Here is a 13812-nt window from a genome sequence, read left to right as displayed (position 1 = left end):
ATCTGTGGAAATGTTGATTCTGTGCCAGAATAGACCTCTGAAGAGGAAACAGTGACGTAAGAAGAGATGGAGATGATCTGAAATATTGTTTAAATAAGAACTTTAAACAATGCAATATCTGAGTGCCGATCCAGTCAAACATCTAAAACCAACAACACGTAGAGAATAGTTTCTCAGTACTCTGAATGTAAGAAACATAAGAAATACAACTAATAGAAACATGACAAATTAATGATTCAGATATTGGAGTGTGCATATATATTGTTCCTCCCAGAGAAAAAAATTGCAATTTTTCTAATAGTTTTCTTTTTAATCTACTGGATATAAACCTTCAGCAAAGTGTTTACAGCGTATATACATCAGTGGCATATATAGTTTTGTGTGTCCTGTAAAGTACAAAATACGGACATTTTGTGTCATTAATGTTTCATCACATTTAAAAAAATTCATGTCATATATTTCAAGGCATCAAAAGTGAGATTTTAAATGTAACCTAGATGGTTACATTTGAACCAATTCAGTGGAGGGAAGGAAACATCTTATTTCATAAGTAGCTTTATTTCATCTTAGCATAGACAGAGACATTGCCTCTGTTGTCTACCGCTAAAGACTAGTTTATACTAGGCATCTGTAAGACCAAACACTGTAGTGGGCCAGGATCTAATCAGGCACAGTGATTCATTTAGGCTAGACATTTAGGGCCCAATAAATAATGTTAAAGCTTAGTAAAATTAATGAAGTGAAATTAAAGTACACAAAAACCATGTCACAGCAGAAGTTTTTGTGGAAGTTTTCATAAAGGCTTTGAAGCACATCAGGTAAGAATCTTTGCTGGTGTAAATCAATGTAATTGAATTTACTGCCATTCTCACTATTTACACCAGCTGAATGTCTATCCCATAGACTCTACTAACGTGACATCTTTATCTATACACACAGTAATTGCAGCCAGAGAGCATTTCTGAAAAGCTTACTATGTACTGCATTACCAATAAACACAAAATGTGCCCTGTATGCATAAGGCTTCCTGGGTTTGAGGCTTAATTACCACTTCAACTGATCTAATTATTTTTAATTACTATCTAATTTTTGTCAGGAAAACTAATATTGGGATCTTGCATAGTGCTATTTACTTACATATCTGATTTCTGTCTGCATACCAACCACCATACTCCTTCTGGGTGGAAACAGAAAAAAAATTCAGATAACAGTACTTATGAGGTATAGTTAATAATGCAGAGATATTAATATATATTATTGCAGCTGCTGTATCAGAGTTAATCTGAGAAAGCTCTCCAGAGTAGCATATTGTTTATCCTATTGACACAAAGCATTAAAAGTCTGTCATCACATCCTGTTGCTGTGAGCTACAGAGGAGTTATTGCTGAACTTTAGAATTATAGTAACGAAGAGCTTGCTAAAGGGCTTAGCTGTGCCAGTCAGCCAAGCAAGAGACTACCCCTTAAGCAGAGAAAATAAGGGCTAATCAGAAGGAGGAGTATATATTCCTGAGGAAACCAATAAAATAAAAACTCAGTAACTGCTTTTCCCTGCTTCCTTCCTTTTTAGGAAGGGATGTGACTGTAAATGCTAATCTGAATGTAAGCAAAGTTTGAAACTATCACAAGAATCAATTAAATGTGAAGTTGCACTAAATAGTGCTTGTATTTATTCATAGAATACCCTGTGGTCTTCAGAAAAAAAGATTTGGCAAGCATTTAGCTGATACTTGTTACTAGATGATGCTTAAATCTCATCTTTCAGTCTCATGGATACATTAATTAATGGTCCAAAAGATGACTGTTCTAGAAAGAAAACAGAGATTTATTTCTCACTCTTGATTAATGCTTTTCACAAATCTTCCCTTTAATCTTTTCAAAGATAGGTTTAACACAGCTAAAATTTAGTTAAGAGTTGAAGTTCAAACAAGTACTTAAATTTCTGCTTCATGAATAATGGACATGCACAGCATTTAGATGGCATGACCAAGTTCCTCTGTGAAGTTTGCAGGAAAATTTCCCACCGGTTTCAGTGGTGAAGGATCAAGAATATGGAATTCATTATAAATTCATAATAGTGTTGCCGTGTTTCTAGGTCGTCATCCTCTCTCAGAGAATGACCAGTCTTCAGTGGTCCAAGTAAAACCAAAACCCATCCTTTCTTGAGTAACTATTATAATTTCAATAATAATTTCTGCATTTTCCAATTAATGTTGCCTTATGCCCAACAAGTTGAAGATATATATATTTTTAACCAAAAACATAAAAGAGATATAAAAGAAATTTAGATGCAGGTAAAATAAAGTATTAAATGGAAAAAAAAAAAAAGATTAATGTAACTAAAATGATAGGGAATGCCACTGAAACAGGCATAATGCTTATGTAATGCCTCAGAGGAAGTAGAGGATAATCATGTAAGCCTGTGTGTCATGTCTAATGCTCTGAGCTCGGGAGAACTGCTTTCCTTCCATGAGCTTAACAGACATAATAATTCCATTTCACTCAGTGCAGAGCAAGAGCCCGGCCTTTACTTGTGTAATCACATTTCCAGTGTCTGCTCTGGATAACTCAAGGTTTCACCCTCTCACGTAGTACAAAATTATGACACTGTGTATGGCTGTGCATGCATATTATGTGTTTTTGTGATTTGCTTAAACATCCATTCATTTTGCTTCTCATTAGTTTCTCTTCTCTGCCTTGGTCAGACCTCACCTGGAGTTCTGTGTACAGTTCTGGGATCCCTGGTACAAAAAAGACAGAGATCTCCTGGAAAGAGTCCAGCGGAGATGATACGGGGCCTGGAGCATCTCCCCTATGAGGAAAGGCTGAGAGACCTGGGTCTGTTCAGCCTGGAGAAAAGAAAAGTGACAGAGCACTGGAACAGGCTGCCCAGGGAGGTTGTGGAGTCTCCTTCTCTGGAGATATTCAGACCTGTCTGGATGCCTACCTGGGCAACCTGCTCTAGGGAACCTGCTTTGGCAGGGAGGGTTGGACCTGATGATCTCTGGAGGTCCGTTCCGACTCCCACAATTCTGTAAAAAAAGAAAAAAAGAAACACCACCTTGTCTGTAAGCTTCACTAAATATAATATGGTGAGAAAAGCTGATGCCAGAATATGTCTTATCTACAACAGGCATTGTTTTGTTCATTCTGTCAAGTATCTTATCTAAGCTAATCAACAAGTCTTTTTTATCTTATCATGATGTAATCTGTTAGTGTGTCTTGGCATAGTTTGTTTTTACCACTGTAGACAGTGAATTTTTATTTACAGTTTAGATGATTGGAAGATGACTTGGAAGTCTGGGACAGGGAGCAAAAGAAAGCCCCCACGGTTCAGGTGAAAACAGTTAGAGATCTGCTGCACCACCTGGACTGTCACAAGTCCATGGGGCCAGATGGCACCCTGAGGGTGCTGAGGGAGTTGACGGATGTGATTGCTGGGCCGCTTTCCATCATCTATCAGTGGTCATGGTCATCCAGAGAGGTCCCAGATGACTGGAGACTTGCTATTGTTATGCTCATCTATAAGAAGTGTCATAAGGAAGACCCAGGGAGCTACAGGCCTGTCAGCCTGACCTCAGTGCCAGGAAAGGTGATGGAACAGGTCATCCTGAATGCAATCATGCAATGTATGTAGGACAACCAGGGGATCAGGCCCAGTCATCATGGGTTAATGAAAGGCAAGTCCTGCCTGACCAACCTCATCTCATTCTATGACTGCGTGACCTGCCTGGTCCACCTGCCTGGTGGATGAGGGAAAGCCTGTTGACGTAGTCTACCTATACTTCAGCAAGGCTTTTGACATGGTCTCCCACAACATTCTCCCAGAGAAGCTGGCAGCCCATGGCTATAAAAGTGCGGATACAAAAGTCGAGAGCTCATGTAATCTAGATAACAAAACTGGCAGTAAATCATGCAGTACAAAGAGAGTATTTGTAATTTAATAATTGGAAAAATAACATGGAGATTGAATTTCCAATGATAATAATTCTTTTTATTTGATTAATTATGGAACCATGTATTTACTCTGTAAAAAGTAAAGTTGTACCTCAGTCACTTCATTTTAGTACAGGTTTTATGAGCTAAAACAAAGAAATAGGAGAGAAATTAAACATAAAAGACAAGTCCACTTGTCTGTAAATTATTAAATACAGATGGGAAGATCCTACACCACAACAGATGGCCTTCAACTACAAACAAATTAGCATATAGACAGCCATTACTGAATTCAATTAAATGGGAATCTAAATATTAATTAGGATTTACAGGCGATAGCATAAGCAGAATAAATTGCAGGTTTCTGTAGCACAGGGAAATCTGATTACAGAGGAGGGATCTATTGACAGTTAGATTAGAATTTGACATGCTAATTATTATGAGTCACATACAGCTCTAGAATGGAGAATATAATTTTTTATGTGTGCTTTGTGCAGTGGTCAGTTCTGATCTACTACCCCGTTGTGGGAATTGACCTAAGATATGAAATAAAAAAGATTTTTTTTCCCCTTGATGCTGTCTAGTGTTTCTAATATATGTCTAAGACTAGTTCCAATGCATTAGCAAGTATTCTAAAGCATAAATGTATTTCTGAAAAAAAAAAGTATTTTCTGCCCAAAAAACAAATGCTTCTCTGAATAGAATTGCTAGTGCTTTGCCGTTTTATTACATTTTAAGAGTACGTTCTTTCCGCATAGATTGTAATACTCTGATTGAAAAAAAAGTCTATGAAGACTGTAGAGACTAAGGCTATGGTCAAGAACAAGAAATTGTGGTTTTGTAGATTAATTTGAAGATCAGTAAACAACTTTTACAAGAGCAGGAATGCAAGACCAAATTCCAAAGCAATAGTTATATTTTGTCTTTTTAAACTCTCTGTCGAGATTTGAAATGAATTAGCACTTCGTTGTTTCTTTCCAATATGCTTTTTTTTTTCTAGCAATTGCAATTATACAGCCTTTGTGTTATTAATATGCTATTTGCTAGTAACAGACTTCATGCTGAGTTTGTGAGGTCTCAGGACTGAGGCTTGTCAGGCCTGCTCTGCCTCAATGTTTCTTAACCTGCCTGCAGTTTTATTTTCCTGTACTTAGCTATGAGATCACTCTAATTGACCAGGTGTCTATATCTCTATATCTAATCTGTTTATTTATATATATTAGATATTTTATATGACATGTTGTTATTATTTATTATTGATCATTGTTAATTATTTATTATTAATTATTTATTATTAATATTATTAATAAGTATTATTTATTGTTATTGATTTATCATCATCATCATTATTATTATTTTATATCTTGGTGTGGTGCAATGATTGTTTCATATATGTTAGCAGGAACTAACAATTGTTCTAGGCAGAATGAAATATTTATGACTCTAGCACAATGATGTAACGCAGAGAAATACAGCCTTGGTACATCAACAGAGGCCTTGAGAAGTGGAGACATGGGAAGGAGTGTAGAAGTGTGCAGGCATGGGATGATACAATTTGGGGCACAAATTCCCCAGGCTGCAACTGAAGAATCTGCAGTTTTAAACATCTTGGTACCTGTCAGTTAAAAAAAATGCAGATCTGGAGACAGATAAAACTTGTTTTAGTGGTAACGCAGAGAGTAAACAAATAGGGAATATCGTATTCACAGAATTCATAGAATTGTAGGAGTTGGAAGGGACCTCCAGAGATCATCAGGTCCAACCCCCTTGCCAAAGCAGGTTCCCTAGAGCAGGTTGCCCAGGTAGGTGTCCACGTGGGTCTTGAATATCTCCAGAGAAGAAGACTCCACAACCTCCCTGGGCAGCCTGTTCCAGTGCACCCTCACCGTGAAGAAGTTCTTTCGCATGTTGGTGCAGAACTTCCTCTCATCCATTTTATGGCCATTGCCCCTTGTCCTATCCCCAGAGACCACTGCAAAGAGGTTGGCCAAATCTTTCTGTCTCCCACACCTAAGGTATTTATAAATATTGATAAGATCCCCTCTTAGTCTTCTTTTCTCCAGGCTGAACAGACCCAGGTCTCTCAGCCTTTCCTCATAGGGGAGATGGGAGATGCTCCAGGCCCCGTATCATCTCCGCTGGACTCTTTCCAGGAGATCTCTGTCTTTTTTGTACCAGGGATCCCAGAACTGGTGAATGATGTTGAACAAGACTGGACCCAGCACCGACCCCTGGGGAACACCGCTAGTCACAGGTCTCCAGCCAGACTGCGCTGCCGATCATCACCCTCTGAGCTCGGCCAGTCAGCCAGTTCTCAACCCACCTTACTGTCCGCTCCTCTATCCCACACTTTCTCAGCTTTGCTAACAGGATGTCGTGGGAGACAGTATCAAAAGCCTTGCTAAAGTCAAGGTAGATTACATCCACTGTTCTCCCCCCATCAACCCAGCTGGTGATACCATCATAGAAGGCAACGAGGTTGGTCAAGCACGATTTCCCCATGGTGAATCCATGTTGACTACTCGTAACCTTCTTCTCTTCCAATTGCTTGGAGATGGCATCCAGAACAAGCAGTTCCAAAACCTTTCCAGGGACAGAGGTGAGACTTACTGGCCTGTAGTTTCCCAGATCCTCCTTCTTGTCCTTCTTGAATACTGGAGTGACATGGGCTATCCTCCAATCTTCAGGCACCTCTCCTGTTTTCCAAGACCTTTCAAAGATGATAGAGAGCGGTTCGTCAATTACCTCCGCTAGTTCCCTCAGCACACATGGATGCATCCCATCATATGTACATGGCACTATATATAGTAACCATGGATGCAGCCTGAAGCTACAGACCAATGAATATAGAAAAATATATAAATGCTTATTAGCAAACGTATAGAAATGAACCTAAAGAGAAGAAAGAGAAAGAAACAGATAAATAAATGAGAAAAGAAGAGTGGAAGAAGAAACCGATCAACATTAACATATTGATCCCATCAAAGGCTTCTTTGACAACCTACTGGCACAACTCCTACCACCACCACCAGCATGAAACCATCAACCTTAGGACCCAGAGGAGTAGTAGAAGGGTGAGCATAACACTAAAAAAGGGGCTGAAATTAAGAAGTATGCCAATTAAAATTTTAATTATATTGTTGCTACTGTTGTGACTTTTCTAAGTACTCTACCCGCATTGTTACTTTTTTTTTTTCTGTAATAGCTAGATATAGACTAATGTTTGTTTTTGAATTGGTTATTGAATTTAAAAAAAAAGAATGTTAACAATTTTTCTTTGTGACACACTGAGAGCCCAGCATGTTAGGCAAAATTGTCACATCAATAGAGTGATCTTTGGAACATCTTTGTTGAATTCCTATCAATGTATTGTATATATTCACAATGTCCTCTGTCACTGACAACATACATTCCTCAGCAGAGTTTGCAGTAGGCAGAATATGGCAAGATGCTTCAGGGAAGGAAGAATGCTTCCCTATATTCCCAACTTTCATATACATATATATATATATATATATATATATATAAAGAAACATTTAAAATGGAATATAAAATAAGTCTTGGAACATAAGTTTATCCATATTTTTACCAATATTGGACAATAAAAAGACATATTTTTACATTTCACATAAGCTTTTCCTCAAAATTACATTGCTTACTAAGATATGTGACCCCACAGCAATCCTGATGCAGTTACCAGAAACTACTGCTCACATTTATTTAAATTTGAGCTAATGCTATTTCTCTAGATGCTAGCTATAAAGTGGATATATTTTCACATATTTCTCTATAAGCAAGTCTGGTAGTCAACAGAATATCAATATATAATTTCTTAAAAATTCTTTTTTTTTTGATCTCCAGATAATAACAGCCCGTGTTGAAATATATCGTTCATACCTGACATATAAATTCACATGGGAAGGAAATGAGAAAATATACATACATGGAAAACAGAGATGACTTTTAAGATCACCTTTAATACAATATGTGAATACACAGAGCCTTATACATCATATTTCCTATATCCCAATCAAGAAGGGTACCAGCATCTTTTTTTTTTTTTTTTTTTTTTGAATTTACTACTTGTCTGAAGTAAAGGAGGGCATCTGTATTAGAATATTTAGTAATGATATTTCTTGAACACTGGTTATAATAATTGCTTTTTTAAAAGCTATAAAATCATTATCACCTCGGAAAGGATGATTTAGATATATTTATATACATATAAAAACATCACATATTTCTATGCTAGCATTTTTACTGCAGTTTATTTTGGCCAGAAAATTCTGGTAAAATGACATTTAATTTGCTGTAAATTGCATTCTAATCTGAGTTGTCTAAGCCCATTTAAATTCATTTCTATATGCATTTGAAATGAGGTTGTTATCCTTTCAGAGAATCTCCTAATACATTTAAAGACCTTATTTGAATACAGCAATCTTGATAGTAGAAAGCGAGAAATGAAACAGACAGAACAAATGGCCCATGAAATTGGAAAAGGAAAAGGAAAGGGAAAAGGAAAGGGAAAAGGAAAGGGAAAGGGAAAGAAAAAAGAGAGAAAGAAGGAAAAAAAAGAAAAAGAAAAAAGAAAAAAGAAAAAAGAAAAAAGAAAAAAGAAAAAAAAAGAAAAGGAAAAGGAAAAGCCTTACATTCAAATATTTCTTTAAAAGTATGAAAAAGGAGGGATCAGTTTTTGTCACTTCAGGAAGTTTAATTTTTTTTTTTTTTTTTATACAAGGGTCAACATTTACTTTTTAGTACTGAAATGATTTTTCTGGCCCAGATTGAAATGTTAATGCTTTCACATTTATTGCAACTGTAGGACAGATAGACAGTGTTTTCTTACACCTAAGTGTTGCCATTTTAAAGTGGAATCATAAAAATCAGAATGCTTAACAGAAAGATGATCCCTTGAAAAAGGGGAAATGATAGGTGTGCTGCTTTGCCTGATAAGTGAGCATTGGTCTTTCTTTTTTTCCTGTTTTTCTTATTTGATCGCATTTTCTGATTTGTTTGTTGTATTCATTATGCTGCAAAATCAGTAAACAAAATGGATATGTCAGCAAGTAAATAATTAAAATTTGTAAGTAGCAGCCAGGGAATACTCCCACCTTAAGAAAAAGATTATTTGCAAGATAAGATGGGAAGGGTGTAGATTACCCTGAACAATTGCAAGAAAGGAACCAGGATCCCAGAACAAAAAGTTACATTTAACAGAGGACCCCAAGTCCTCTGCTGTGCATCAGCTGTTACTTTTATTAAGATAAACATCTCCCAACACAGAAGCCCACATCATCAATGAACTCCATTAAAACTATTTAGAATATTGACTTACTAAAACCTGAAGACCAAAATATGGTGTAGGCTGTAAGAGGAGCACCATAAACTGCAGAATAATGCAGTGAAAATCTCCACACAAATTATCTCATCCAAAGCTGGAAGATCCCTGCTCACTGATGTCACTGCATGATTCAGCAGGCTCACAGTAACCCTTCGTGATGTAAGAGGTTGCTTCCGTTCTTCTACTATTTACCTCTAACAGATTTCTCCTTTATGCTGATCCCCCTTTTTTTTTGTCAATCTCTCCTTGTTTATTCTCCTGCATTGAAAGTGCTGTATGTTTCTCTATTCCTGCACTAGGGAAATTTCACCCAAGAACTCTCTGTCTTGAGTACAAGGTTATAGTACAAAGTCAAATGAGAAATAGGGTGGAAATGAATCAGAGATGCTATGTGGCTGGGAGGAAGTGTGGGAGCTGGGAGGGTTTGCAGAATGGTAAAAAAAGTCAAGAGTCCTTGGATTGAAGATGAAAATTCAGTAGTCTTTCTGCATCCTCAAGCTCAAAATAAGTTTCACCCCTCTTTCACATTTAGGATGTAATTATGAGTTGGATGATTTCAAGAACAGAGAAATTTAATTGAATGGCCTGGGGGAGATAAGCATAAGAGCTTTTTGCTTGCATAAAGTTCTGCCGGTTTCATGAAACTGAGATCAGGTTTAAGACAAACAAAATTCAGACACATCAGGCTGAAATCAGAAAAAAATAAGCATCAAAATGGAGCTCAGTTTGTGCAATTATGGGGAGGATATTAACTGGTATTGTCATGTGCAACAGTAGCAGAAATAGAGAGCTTTTATTTGTGCAGTCTGAATATAAGCCTCAGCAGTGCATACACACACACACATCTGAGGCTAACATCCTAAGTTTCCAAGGGCTGGGCATTGACACCCTGATCAGGTGTCACTACTTTACTAAATCTGGGTTTTTCATTTACGAATAAATTATCCAGACTTCATCCAAAAATATCAGCTGCATGAAGTGAAATTCTTAAATGAGATATAATTCATATTTTACTGTGGTGTTTTGTTTTGTTTTGTTTTGTTTACTTCCTTGCTTGCTTTTAGCCAGATTGATCAATAACAGTTAATTTCGCTAACCAAACCAGAATGGATACAACAAATAACTCAAATTCATGTCAAGAGGAAGATTAAGAGTTACATGCTCTGTGGTTTTATAACAGAATCATAAGATCAGTGTAAACAATTTGTTTTGTTAAATTGCCATATGTTTTTCAGCAAGAGATTTGGTAGAACTTGGAAGCTCAGAGAGTCAGGAAGGATCAGGAAGAAGAAAAAAGTGATCTTATTCTGAATATTTAGAATGATCATTCTCAAATGAGTGCTTTTTGTCATTTCTTTCTCTACTCATTTGCCTATTTGTTCAGCATATCAACAAGATACTATACTATGTCTGTAAACATATATCTGTCAATTAAAAACAGGTTTCTGTTTTCTTTATTAAAGTGGAGTTTTATAATGGTAGGTTAACAAAGTAAAATATTACCAATGCCTAAAATAAACAAACAAAAAATTTTAAACTTTGTAGTAGACAAATAAAATAGGTGAAGAGTTCAAAAGTCTTTTAAAAATTCACAGTGTGGCTGCAAAATTTTGCCACTTCAAAATGGTGTTAACTTAAAATGGGAAGTCTGGAATAATCCACACAGCATGAAAGCAGTCATTAGAAAATAACTTCTTAACAACTTTTACTGAAATATATATCGTCTTCTGTCCAAAAAGCAGATTATTATTGACAAAATTGCAATATTTTACAATGAAAAGTTTTTTCTTGGAAAAATATCAATAGTACGTTATTTGGTCAAATGGAGAAAATTAGATTTTTTTTTTCTTTTTTAGACATTATGTTCCCTAATCATGCTTCTGATAATGACATTTTGTCTTAGATCTAAATGAATGTGAATTTCATATAAGCTCTTAAAATATTATATTGCTGATGTGAGTGTTATTTGAGAATGTGCTGAAAGTATGTTGGTAATTGTTGTCTGCTTTCAGTGATTAACAGAATAAAGCAAATTTTGAGGTTTTGGGGACTGATCATATTCCAGAGACAGACAACAACTTTTCAGGCTGTCCTGAAGCAGAGAGCACTATTGCCTACTTCCACCATTCTTGACATCTGCACTCCGTGGAAAAACTGGAAGTACTTGAGATATGTCCTTTTATCCCATAGCCACATTGAAAGATTGTCCTTCTAAGCTGAAACTGCATTGCTGCAGTTGAGCATGAGGAGTTCCATTCTGCAGAACCTCACTTTTAGGCATTTGCTGCAGACGTGGGAAGCCGAATAGCAGAGCTTTGATGGGTTTTTCACTGCTGTGGACCAGAGTACTAAGGAGGGTTCTAGAATATGAAGTGAGCTCATGTTTTTTTGAAAAGGTAAATGGCTTTTGCTTACCATGTTTTATTCTGGAGATCCATAGTGCTTCACATCAATGGATGGCAGCAGGGGTAGGACTCATTTCAAGCCCTCAAGAGGTGGTCCATTTGGGGAATTTCCACAGAGCTTTCAGCACAACTCTTTTTCACTAAATAGAAAATAGTTGTGACAGGGTTTTCTCTCCTCCACTTTTCAGCTGAAGAATAAATAGGTTTTGGAAGTTTCCCTTCATGTATCTTATTTATATGTTGTGCTCAATGTTTTTATTTTCTGAGTGAAAGTGTTTTGCAAAATTTATGTGGATAGCAGTCTTATTTGTAATGTATAATCTGCCTGAATTCTCATGAAAACCATTCTTCCATAAAAGATGAGATAGGCAGAAAGAAAAGCATGCACCCCACTGTTGGGAAAAAGCGCTAATTTGAACTGTTTGATATCTAGTGGTTTGAATTACATCATTGTTTTTCTTTACAGTACTTTGAAACATCAGCCTTACCAATGCTCCTGTGGAGAGAAGTAGAATAAAATTATATGGACCAAAGCCTCTGAATCTTCAACCTACTAGCATATTGTGTAGCACTGTTTACAGGTACATGGCAGTTTTTATTTTATTTTACACAAATTTTGAGAGCCATTGACTGAATTTGAATGCTCTGCTGTCTATATATGTGATTCTACCATGTAATTTAAATGTTCAGTACAAATACCTGTTTGAAAAAAATAAACATAAAACAAAGTTAAACAAATTCAGAATAAATTATCAACAAAGTTAAAAGTAGTTAAACTAAAAGAAAAAATGTTTCTCTGTATAACCTAATAGATAATATAGAATTAATCAGGAGTTTAGGTCAGAGCCAAACCTCATTCTTACACTGGTAATACAGTAGTAAGATTTAGACACATGGTCACGTTAATATTCACAGAATGAGTTGTCCAAAATGCCCTCTACTGATTAATTCGTTCTAATTATTCAGATGTATAGGAGGGTACAATGAAATTAAAATTGACAAACACCTGCATAGTCCAATGTGCAAAAGATTTTGAAAGATCTGAGGAGAAGTCAGAGATTTTGTTTGTGCAGTAATGAGAGGGGAGGGGAGGGGAGGGGAGGGGAGGGGGGGGGAGGGGAGGGGAGGGGAGGGGGGGGGAGGGGAGGGGGGGAGGGGGGGGAGAGGAGAGGAGAGGAGAGGAAAACAAAAATAATGATTTTATTTTTAATCAAGAATTGTAGGACATTTTATTATCTTAACAGATTTTCTTCTGTGTCATATGCAGGGGGAATGTAGTAATTTCTGTACAATACTATTTATTTTAAATCACTATTCACAGAGCTTGTGAGGATTTGATCTTTATCTGAGGGCAAGATAGCTTCATGGTCAGTGATGGAGCTGATGATCACTTTACACCAGGCTGTAAGTTCTTAAGTGAGCTATTCCAGAGTCCCAGATAGCTGTGAGCTGAGGGTTCAGGACTTTTCTCTGGGTAGTAAGTAATAAAGCTTCCTGAGTGATCTGCAGTAACTATCTTATTCCTTCAAACATTTAAGAGTGGAGAAAATCTTTGACATCGTATACATCGTATGGGTGGGAAAACTGAAATTTGCTAGAAGCATGTTAGCTTTTTTTTTTTTTTTTAAACATAATGCTAATAGAACCAGGCAAAAGAGAAATATACTATAAAACAGCACAGTAATCATGCATGAAATCTGATTAACTCCCCTTCTGGGGAATTTGCAGAGTAAGAAACAGCTAAGCAGAGGCTCCCAAATGGGCAGAAAAAAGAAAAAGGGAAAAAAAAAAGAAAACAAAATGCTGGGTGGCTGCTTAGAATAAAATGTTGTATTCCATTATATTAGGAAAAAAATGACATGTTCTGTAGATATGAAATCATTGATTCCAGAAAGTCACGGCTGGGATATATGGAGAAATTCACAGCTCTCAGAGATATAATTTCAGATTTTTTTTCTGTCTCAGGAAGACATTTGGTTACACTCTTCCACCTTCCTTCAGGTGCAGGCGCTGCTCATGCTTTCCAGGTTATAGCAAGGAAAACTAGAAGCAAAGCTGTATTTTGTTTTAATGAATAGTGAGATGCTGGAGTCCATGTTGGCTGGAATAAATACTTTCTAGAGCAAACTAT

The 13812-nt window shown here is 36.6% G+C and overlaps 1 long non-coding RNA gene across 2 annotated transcripts in view; it reads left to right on the top strand.

Moving 5' to 3' along the window:
• LOC308187605 overlaps positions 1-12746 on the top strand; it is a 141406-nt gene extending 128660 nt beyond the window's left edge. For both annotated transcript variants that reach the window (XR_013944818.1, XR_013944819.1), the window contains one exon: positions 12148-12746. This is a non-coding gene — a long non-coding RNA (uncharacterized lncRNA). The remainder of the gene's footprint in view (positions 1-12147) is intronic.
• The last annotated feature ends 1066 nt before the right edge of the window (positions 12747-13812 follow it).

The sequence above is a fragment of the Anser brachyrhynchus genome (genome assembly GCF_964034855.1).
Source record: "Anser brachyrhynchus genome assembly, chromosome: 1".
Classification (NCBI taxonomy): domain Eukaryota; kingdom Metazoa; phylum Chordata; class Aves; order Anseriformes; family Anatidae; genus Anser; species Anser brachyrhynchus.
This window is presented reverse-complemented; position numbering and strand designations above follow the sequence as displayed.